This window comes from Geotrypetes seraphini, chromosome 5 (assembly GCF_902459505.1).
Source record: "Geotrypetes seraphini chromosome 5, aGeoSer1.1, whole genome shotgun sequence".
NCBI classification, from domain to species: domain Eukaryota; kingdom Metazoa; phylum Chordata; class Amphibia; order Gymnophiona; family Dermophiidae; genus Geotrypetes; species Geotrypetes seraphini.
The window spans coordinates 87,425,435-87,436,860 of NC_047088.1; positions in this window are offsets into that span (position 1 = coordinate 87,425,435).

Here is an 11,426-nt window from a genome sequence, read left to right on the forward strand (position 1 = left end):
TGATTTCCTTCACTCGCCGGCGCTCCAGCTGCCCTCTCCTGCCTCTCCAGCTGCCCTCTCCTGCTTCCCCTTCGCGGTAAGAAAATACCGCGAATGACTGGGACTGCGAACCGCTGACCGTGAATTCACAGGGGAACACTGTACATTAATTTCTGGCATTCCAGATGGAACTTGATCCCACCATCCCAGGCTTAGAAGGCCAGTACTCTATGTTTAGAATACTGGCAAATAGAAGTGTATGTGTATACATATGCACATTTATATGAGGTACTATTATAATAGATATTTCTTAAAACTTTTCCTTATTGGGCATATGATTAGTATAATAATTACAAGGAAACATACTGTTGAGTACTAATACAACCACATGCAAACAAATATACAAACCATCACTGATATGCACAGTGGTCTTTGATCTGGTCAGAAATGAAAAATAGAACATCCAAATTAGATAAGGTCCATAAATAAAGAGGTCATAGGCTTAACTTGAAACTTTCATGTCATATAGTCTGAAACAGTAAACAGGATGCACATTAGTGTAGCAAGAACAGCAAACTCTCTCTATATTCCAAATCCAGAACCATGCACATGGATGAGAAGTCCAAAATTGTGTAGAGTGTGTGTTCTTTGCTACTAGTGAATACTGGATGATTTATTATAGCTAGAAACATAGAAACATAGAAATAGACGGCAGATAAGGGCCCACGGCCCATCCAGTCTGCCCACCTTAATGTCCCTCCCCTACCTTTTCCCTGTGAATAGATCCCATGTGCCAATCCCATTTGGCCTTAAAATCAGGCACGCTGCTGGCCTCAATCACCTGTAGTGGAAGACTATTCCAGCGATCAACCACTCTTTCAGTGAAAAAGAATTTCCTGGTGTCACCTCGTAGTTTCCCGCCCCTGATTTTCAACTGATGCCCTCTTGTTGTCGTGGGACCCTTGAAAAAGAAGATATCTTCCTCCGCCTCAATGCGGCCCGTAAGATACTTGAACGTCTCGATCATGTCCCCCCTCTCTCTGCGCTCCTCGAGCGAGTATAGCTGTAATTTGTCAAGCCGTTTTTCGTATGGTAGATCCTTGAGTCCCGAGACCATCCGGGTGGCCATTCTTTGCACCGACTCCAGTCTCAGCACATCCTTGCGATAATGCGGCCTCCAGAATTGCACACAGTATTCCAGGTGGGGCCTCACCATGGATCTATACAATGGCATAATGACTTCCGCCTTACGACTGACGAAACCCCTTCGTATGCAGCCCATGATTTGTCTTGCCTTGGATGAAGCCTGCTCCACTTGATTGGCAGACTTCATGTCCTCACTGACGATTACCCCCAAGTCTCATTCTGCTACCGTTTTTGCTAGGATCTCGCCATTAAGGGTACAGCCCCAGAGGAATAGAAACAAATGCATTTCTTCCTGAACAGTGCAAAATCTAGACAGTACATTTCAATCACCAAATTAAAAATAAAATCATTTCCCCTACCTTTGTTGTCTGGTGATTTTATTTTTCTTAACTATCTTCTTTTCCAGTCTCTGGCTACACTTCCTTCTGTCTGGGCTCTTAAATATATATCCAGGGCCTTCTTATCCATTTGCTAGTTTTCTCTCCTTCATGTTCTGCCCTACATCCATCTTTGTTGAGAGGATACAGGGACTTATATATCAGACCTAGTCAGTAAAATGGCTATGATAATAAATAGGAGACTGACTATTATGGTGATAGTTACCAGTGGGGAGAAAGCGGCTGACACTTTAAAAATGCTCAGAGAGATGAAACTCTGAAGAGGAGGTGGAAGCCTCCTCTTAGGAAAAGAGTTTACCGTCCAGTCATTGCATTGGTACATGAAAAATCACTTTCTGACCACTGGTAAAAGCTTTGAATGGTTCTTGCAGACTCAAAAATGAAATAATCAAAATCTCTCATGCAAAAGATATCTCTCTGGAAAGATGTTACAATGCACTTATCTTGAGGCTCTCAGGGGTCTCGACGCGGCGTGGTTTGGAATTTTTGAACTTAGTGAACGGTGTGTTAGTGTTCAGTGCTTCCTTCCCTTCCATCTTTTGCTAATGAGACATTAAGTTTTCCTCATCGCAGTATGTGTGAGTATCCAGCTGCAGCGTGTGGTTTTTGATGAAAATTTATTGTTTTTCAGATTTTCTCTTGGAACAGTACTATGACTGCACAGTTGGTTAAAAAGTGATTTTTGGGTCTCCTGAAGCAGACACTCGAAATGGAGAATTAGAAGGGCTTGAGCATGCGCAGATGCATGCTCAAAGCCGGCAGAGACTGGGAAGAAGAAGATCTTCAAGCGGCACCGGCACTTGTGGGCTGCGTGCCGGTGCCAAAAGGGGGGGAGGGGGCGGGGGTGGAACAGGGTGCAGAACAGGGCAGGGATGGGTGGAACTGAGTGCATCTTGGGGTCTAGGGGTCCAGATCTTACTAAAGTAAAATCTGGTATCCCTACTCATAACCCCACCACCTCCCTACAGAGACCGGATGTGGATTATAAATGGGGTAAAGGGAACCTCATAGGCATAAAAATACCTCCCTTAAAGGGGCTGAATCTCATAGCCTTGTGCAATACTACTTATTTGAACACAGGGAATTGAAGTATACCAACGTTAGCCAGTGTTTTGCTATTCTCTAAAATGTGTTTTAGCTGCCTCAGGGTGTAGCCCTTCAATCGCTCCCTGTAGAAAAAGAAAATTCCAAAGCAGAAACTACAAAGACATGACTGTTCCATAGTGTTATTAACAAAAAAGCACACTTTGTCATTGGTTAAGTGTGACCTAAATGCCCTCCTATGCATCTGATGGACTCAACAGTTCTTTCAAATTTCATTGCCGCATAAACGTGATCCTCAAAAAGGACTCGCTAAACACTGAATCCATCTTTAAAACATTCCAATGTTAGCACAATTTGTGTGCCACTTTGATCGTGTCTGACTCTGGGGTGTATTCTAAGTAGACACACATAACAGCTTGTGTCTTCAGACTGATCCCACGGTGTAAATAACAAATCTCTATTAGCAAATTTAGCTCTCCAAAGTTTGGTGCCATTCAAATCTGCCATTAAAGAGCTGCCTGGTGGTGATACCACTGTGGAATAATGACCAGGCATTAATAGGTCAGAATTTAGATGTTCCACTTATGCTTATTTATAAATATAGCCAAAATATAAACTTATTTAAGGCTATGAAGCCACCTTGTGTGTAATTTTCAAAAAACAAAAATATTTTTAGAATTTTTTGCCCGACCCTCAGTGGCACCACTCAGGACTCAAACTTCTCATTGTCCTGAGCTTTATGTGTCTGCTCGTCATCGGGACATTTATTATTTCATAGAGCTTTCCGCTATTTATATTTCTATTTATGCTTTTCTTATAAAGATACTTTCTTATAAAGATAAATACTTAGCTTAAAATATGGCTAAGTCTTCCTGGTTAGAAATGTCAGCACTAATAAGGGATGTCAAAGCCAACATGTTTCGCCTCGCTTGCTTTTACAAGGCTCAATCCCTGTAAATCACCAACAAAACCATAAATTAAAACCCATTTCAATTCAACAGTGCAGTGCTTACTATAGAGAACGTATTTCAGTTATATCTTTTAAGCAACTAGCTCTTACTTAAGCTTAAAGCTTCCACATTTTCTACTCACCCTTAGCCATCTACCTCCGTAGATGCAGACACATAAAGCTCAGGACAATGAGAAGTTTGAGTCCTGAGTGGTGCCACTGAGGGTCGGGCAAAAAATTCTAAAAATATTTTTGTTTTTTGAAAATTACACACAAGGTGGCTTCATAGCCTTAAATAAGTTTATATTTTGGCTATATTTATAAATTGAATGTTCTGGCACCTTGATAATAATTTCAATATTTGTGCGTGGATTTGATCCACTTATGCTTATGGCATAATTTTGCCTTTTGAAACTTATGAATTCAGCTATGGATATACGTACATCATTAAAAAGTTGTCAACTGCTGTTTTTACACTGCAAGATCAGTTTTAATTTCTGAATGGAAAGCAACTTCACCTCTTTGAATCGCTAGATGGCGCAAGAGACTGCATTATGTCATTCTGATGGAGAATCTAACAGTCTTGAGGACCCAATAATTTGGCTGTATATTAGTAGCCTTAGGATATGTTGCAGAAATATTTAGATGCTAATTCTTAATGCTGTTCAGGGTAAGGGATATAGGGGGAGGGAGATGGGTTACTAGTTCTTTTATATTTTGCTATTGATATTCTACATATGGATTTTTCCATTTTGTATAATTATTATTATTATTATTTCTATTCAAGCTCCAAAACATAAAAAGACAGGGCTGCAAATTATAACCCGGCCAGCATAAAAGTTCGGCTGGCAAGCACAATGCAGCTACTGCAAAGGCCAGGAGTTGTATGATGGGAGGGAGCTTGGGGACCTCAATGATTCTAAACCAATGATATCTCATGATAAAGGACACTGGAACCACCGATATGGTGAGTTTTTGTTACATGTGAGATTAGTTGGTGTACAGGTGAGGGATTAAGCTTTGGGATGCTGGAGGTATGGGAATGGGAAGCCATTTACATGGGGATGAAGTTCACATGTTGAAGCTATGCTGGTGACATGATAATAGATACTGCATAGTATCCTAGTGAGGTGGGTGCTCATATACATGAGACTTACAGATTAATGGGAGGGTTCAATTGACTTTCAATGCCCTTCCATGCCTTCTAGTCATGTTTACAGGAACCTCTAATACTGTTACAGTACTGGATTGGAGACCTGTTTTAGCAACGAATATGTGCCAAAAAGGTGCCCAAACTGAACAGATGACCACTGGAGGGATGAAAGCATGACTCCCCACACTCCCCCCCAGTGGTCCTTGATCCCCTCCCTCCCACCCAAAAATCTAAATGAAACAATGCATACTGCCTGTATTACAGTTTTATTTATTTATTTAAGAATTTATACCCCACTTAAACCTAAGCGGTTCACAAAATACATACACAATCATAAATAACAGTACAATAAAGAATAAATTACATTTATCAAAAGTTCTCCATTACTATCATTAGTTAAAATTCAGGAAAAAGCCTCCATAAATAAAGTTGTTTTCAATACCCTTTTAAATTTCTGAAAACAGCCTAAGCGGTCCAGTCAAGTTATACCATAAAAGCACCCTTGCCACTAAGATTATTGAAGCTCTCATTTTCTCATAGTGTACACTTATGAGCCCTTCACTAGCCAACTTTAATATCCCCTCTGACCTCAAGGATCTGACTCAGGTGCTGAAAGTGTACCAGGGAAACCCATGGAGGGGCATAATCGATAGGTCATATAAATGTTCTATGCGTCGGCAGCGTAAGACGTCCAGGGAAATGTGTCGATAATGGAAAGATGTCCAAGTCAATCGATTAACGACATGAAAGACGTCCAGCATAAACTCGTCCACATACACTACACTGAAGCATCCAACTTTTCCTACTGAAATGAGGCCCATCCAAACAAGACGCATATCTATTGTCGCCGTGATCCGCTGGACGACTTGCTAGTCGTATAGCGCTCCTTATCTATTAGTAGTCCTGGCACATGTCCCACTGATGTCACACTGTCCTCAGCAATGTCCTGCATGCCCATATATAAACCACCACATGGAAGTGCGACCCTTGTGGGTGTAGTAGGCGTTTAGTGAGGAGCCAGGAGAGTGGTTGGAGTTTGGTGGAGGATTACTGAGTGGGATCGAGTGGAGAGTATTTCTGTGAGTGTGTGTGTGAGAGCAAGTGAGAGAGAGTGCAAGTGTGACAGACAAGAGAAACAGTGTGAGCGATTGTGGGAGTGAGAGACCGTGTAGTGAGGAAGGGCGTGCCAGGAAGAGTGTGTGGCCACCAGGGTGAGTGTGGGAGAGGGTGTGTGAGTGTGTGTGTGAGAGCTTGTGTGAGTAAGTGCGGGTGTGATGGTGGAGCGAAGGGAGCTGAACTACTCCCTAGGGGAGACCAAGTCCCTAGTGGAGCTCTGCCTCCAGTATGAGGCACGGGTGTTTGGCCATAATGGCAGGAGACCATCCCGCAACGTCGCCATGAGGGCCTGGTCCAGAATACGTGACACCCTGCATAGGTGAGAACCCCCACAGTACCAATCACAATGATACCAGTGTGTCCTAGTCTCTAAACCTGTCACCTATTGCTCCCACCCTCATCTTGCAAGGAACTGCTTGCTTATTGTGTGTTGCATAAAAATAGAGACATATATATATTTCTGGATATGTCCCTACCTCATCAGAATATACATGACAGATGTGATGTGCTCAGTGCCCTCATAACCCTGCATATGCTTGAAAAGGACTGTCACCTGACCCTATTCTCCCCCATATCTCTCTTGCAGGCGTTATGGTATGTACCGGGACATTGAGTCCCTGAGGCGCAGGTGGCGCAGGGTCCACCGGGAAAACCCAGCCCTCATTCGGCGCACCAGACACCGCCTCAGAGCTGGACATAAGTGGCAGGCTCCCCCCCCCCAACAGTCACTAGCACAGCTATGTAAGACATACCAGAAACCTTGAAATGTGGAGGTGACTATCAGATGCAAAACAGCTATAATGGAGGAACGGGAGGTAATTGTCACATCAATGAATATCTCTGCAGTTGATATCGGCGCTGGTAGCATACTGAGTGCTCATTCTCTCAACCCCTTCTCTGAATGAACTGCATTGTCAAGGAGGCATGCCTGAACAACAGATATGCGCCTCAGAAGCTTCCGGCCACATGTTGGTCTGGAGGTCATCATCATAGCTCCAGACCAATGTCAGGCCTGCTGTTGTGGGGGCATATATCCCTTGTTCAGGTATGCCTCCTTGACAATGCAGTTCATTGCAGAGAAGGGCTTCAGAGAGACACTATCCGATTCTAACCATAATGTGTGCTGCACAGGTGCACCTGTCACCCTCTATCCTATGTCATCTCATGTCTGCTACCTCTCAAAGCTCACCTTCTTGTCAATGTGCTCTTTCTTGGCAGCTGTTCTGGTATGCAACCTATTGCCACCCAAAATATGGGTGATGAGATACCGGTCAGTCCATTGTGTCAACATATACATCAAGGCCATTCAGTGTCACCTGCTTAAGCCGGCCACCTTTTGTTTAGATGTATACCGGTGTAACTGTACACAGAAAGTAGTTTACATATGTGTTCACAAACTGGCCTGACCTGTCTCCCACTTAGTGTCACTGGGTTGGGTGGGGGGGGGGTGATATGTAATTGTGTATGTAGTATGCAACCAATGCACGATATGGTAACCCTGACTTCATATTCTTACTGCACACAGGTCGCACACAGCATGCTGCTGAGGGCATAGCCCAGGAGGTGGTGGCGGACATGTGCCAAGAGGCTGCCAGGGAGGCAGTGGCAGAGGCAGAGGCAGAGCAGGAAGAGAAAGGCTACTCTGCCTCCGAGGAAAGTCTGCCACCTGAAAATGTGTTGGAGGTGTCGGATGGGGAGGACCAGGCCCAGGTAGTAGAGGTCGAGGCACAGGTGGTGGCACAGGTGGAGCAGCAGCAGCAGCACATGGTGGAGGAGCAGGGGGCATGGGAGGTCCCTGACATCTATGAGGATATGCCCCCTCTTGAAGGGGATGAAGAGGTGGTTGTGGAGGCAGCAGCCCCGGCCCCATGCCAAGATTTGCCACCAGCGTCCCCAGTAGTTCCTCCCCCTCCTGAGGCCTATGGACAGCTGCTGCACATGGTGGGACAAATGCGCAGCGAACTGCAGGAGGGGGAGGCGTGAGACTATGCAGACCCTCCAGGAGATCGTGAGCCTTCTGCGGCAGCTGGTTGCTATTTTCAAGGAGCCCATTTAGGGGATGACGGGGCAAACCTGAGGGGCAAGCTGGCAATGGGCCATTGAGACCCCAATCATGTTACCAACAGTGTCCCTGACAGCTCACAAGTAGCTGGCAGATATCCAATGACTGAAAGGACATCACATGGCCTCTCCCTCACATATTCAGGAGACGTTACCTACTGTATCTCATTGGGACATATTTGGATGTGAACCTACTTGTTGTTACTGGCTGTTGTGTACAATGCTGTTACCATATGCTCTGCCAATGATTGCAAGTGTTGAGATGTGATGTACAGATGCAAACTGTACTGTGATGGTTAAGGTGTGCCATAGTTGCACTAAAGGTGTGTTACATTCCCATGACTAGGGTAGGAAGACATGCATATGGTGGGACAGTGTTAAACGCAATAAGGGGTACCCTCCCCATATCAGTGGAAAACAGGTAGCCAGTGAAATGAAAAGACCCTACCATCAGATGGGATGTGGTGAGGAGGCCATAAAGATTGACACTGAGAAAATGGGAATGCTAGGCTGCATATCTGAGGTCACAAATAGCTTCTATGACCTATGGGCCAATGGATGATGATGTAACCAGGCCAGGGGTACAGGGAGCACCATTGAGATTAGAAGCCGCAACCTCTGGAGACAGAGGCTGCTGCAGTAGGACAGCCCTCACAGATATTTGCTGACCCTTACAAATGAAAAGGTATGTGAGGCTCCGAACTGCTCGCTTACTTTGCATAGGTTGGAGCAGTATTAGGCATGTTGGGCCAATTGGATAGGGATGTGGCATGTTGTTACCATAAGTATGATATAGTATGTTCTCATAATGTGTACATATTTGTATGGCGAGTGTTCTATGACAGTCTTTTGTGACCAGGTGTTCTACCATTCATGTCTACCTCAGCAAAGGTGTATGCATTTATATTTGAATCTTGACTACACAAACAGACCAAAATAAATACCAGATATCTACCTCTAAACTGGGTGTCATGTGTGATCCCTTGATATATGTCACTGACTTGTACCTAACAAAAGGGCAGGCAGCCAACTGAAAGTGGGAACGTGGCCATGTTGTAAGTAAGATCTGGCTGAGACCAGGACCATGTCACATGCAGGACCTGAGACAGAGGTTGTGTTAGTCACAGTTCAAGAAAAAAGGGGAGAAGTGTAGACTTGTGAGTTCCATGATTTGCAATGGATGTAACAGCTGACTGTCTGAATAGGTGCCCCCCTGTTTCTAGAGGTCTGTGCTAACCCTCGACTGAAGGGACATATTATGATTGAGGACTCATGTCAAAGGGAGCTGCTGACTGCTGTGCAATGCTGCCGTCCATATGCAATCAGTTAGATCCCATAAGAGCTACACATGTACAAGGTGAAGCACTAGGAAGCTGACCAGTGTCAACTTAGAGGGTATTCCCCCCCTCCCTCCCAATGACACCAAAAGACTTTAACAGCTGAGCCACCAACAGGGCCACACATACACCTGTGGGCAGGATCAAGGGTGTATAAGGCAGGAATCCCAGGGGAGGGGGGGGGGTAAGGTGAAGCAATCATTGGAGTAAGGGGGTGGCATTGTGGGATAAGGAGCCCCCCCTCCTAGGCAGGGATCGGGACGGGGAGAGTGAAGAGGTGTGTTCCAGGAAGCTCACACAGTCGTTGCCCTTACCCTGTTATGGCCCTTATACAGATTCTTCTCCCCCCCCACTCCGGTTTCTAGAGAGTGACTAGCAACGTGAGCCCCACACACATTTATAAGCATGGAGAACATCATAGGTGAAGCAGGAATACTTGCTTACCTGAATACAGCCACAGGCTTGAACAGGCAGACCATGTAATTTGTAACATGCAGCAAACGAGTTCGGATTGCATCAGTAGATAGGACGGTGTCTCCGAACAGAAAGGAGACGGAAGTTCGTGCTGATGTAGATGTATCCCGGCCCCCCGGATTTAAACATACCAATAAACGTGGCCTAGACGTATTTCGGATTTGTCCATAACTGACCAGATAGACATATTACGCGAAGACGTCCAGCTGACGGCTTGTTGGACGTGCTTAATTGCCAATAAATATGTCTAACCTAATATTTTTGAACTTGTGGGTACTTTGACACCATGGCTCCCAAACCGGCCAAAGCTTTGTCCCGGAAGCCTAACTTCACCCAGGCTGAGACCGAGATGTTGGTGCAGGAGGTGCACACATACCACCAGCAGCTCTTCTCACCCCAAGGTGAGAGACTCGGGGCATACTCTAAGAGCAAGGTGTGGAAGGCCATAGCTCAGCGCCTGAATGCAGTCCACCACCACAAACGAGATGTGGAGGACTGCAAGAAGAAATGGAGAGCCATCAAGAGGGAGGTCCGAGCTAAGGTGGGCAACCGGCCTCCAGATGCCGACATGGCAGACCTCAGCCCCATGGACCAGCTGGTGCTGACCTTTGTGTCAGCAACCTCCACCTATGGTGTGTGCACACAGGACACATCAGCTGACGCACCTGCACTGCCTTCCGGTATGTACGTGTCTTAATCCCCAGTCTCACAGCTATGTCCCCTATTCTGAGAGACCTCTCTTTCATCCTCCTTCTTCTACTCCTCTAATGGGCCAGTGAGTACACCTGCTCTTCAGACCTTTCCATGACACCTGTTTGGTACTGCTCCATGTGCTGATGGCAGAGCATGGAATGAGATTCCTACACCCTTGTACTGACTAAGTGGAATCATTACTATGATTAGCAGGTGTGTTCACATAAGGTGTCTGCACATACACTGCTTTCAACCCCTTCATAATGTCACCACACCGCCCTTTGGTAGCTGGGTATGTAGTCACACACCTTTGGGATGTATGTTACCTGTGGTATGCTATGACATCCATATGTGCTTTTCCCTTATGTAGATGCCAGCTCTGACGAGGATCAGCCGGGATGCAGTGGCATTGACACACTCGCTGTGCTGGGACAGCAGGATGACACAGCTGCAACACTGGGAGCCTGGCAATGGGGATGAGGAGCTGCCAATTCTCCCACCACCTGAGCAGTTTGCCAATTTGGCAGCCAATACTGAGGAGGGCAGTGAGGCCGCAGAGCCTGGCCGCTGGAGGGCACCCAGTTGCCAGTGTCACCACCTGCTGAGACTGGCCCAGAGGCTGCTGGGCCACAATCTCACCTTGGAGGGATATTGCCAGCAGAAGCTCCAGCTGCTGAGAGAGGGTGTGGAGGCAAGACAGCAGTCACTGGAGGCAAGACGGCAGTCCCTGGTGGTAAAAGAGCAGTCACTGGAGGCCCAATGGGAGACGAATGAACTGCTGAGGCAGCTCTTGCATGCCAACACTGCCATCGTTGGAAAGCTGGAAGGCCTCCAGAGTGAGTTAAGAGCTACCAACCATCCTCCCTCCACAAGCCAGCACACTGATCAGGTGCCTGCACAACCCTCCACCACTGGCTCAGTGGCGACAGGACGCAAAGCCACACAGAAACAAAAGCACCCCCAGCTGTTGGAGCCTGTTCCACGCCTGCCTTCTTCCACTCAGGTTACATGGCCAGCTTTTCCACAGCAGAACACTGACTCCAGCAGTGTTAGTGGCAGCTCAGACACTGATGTAG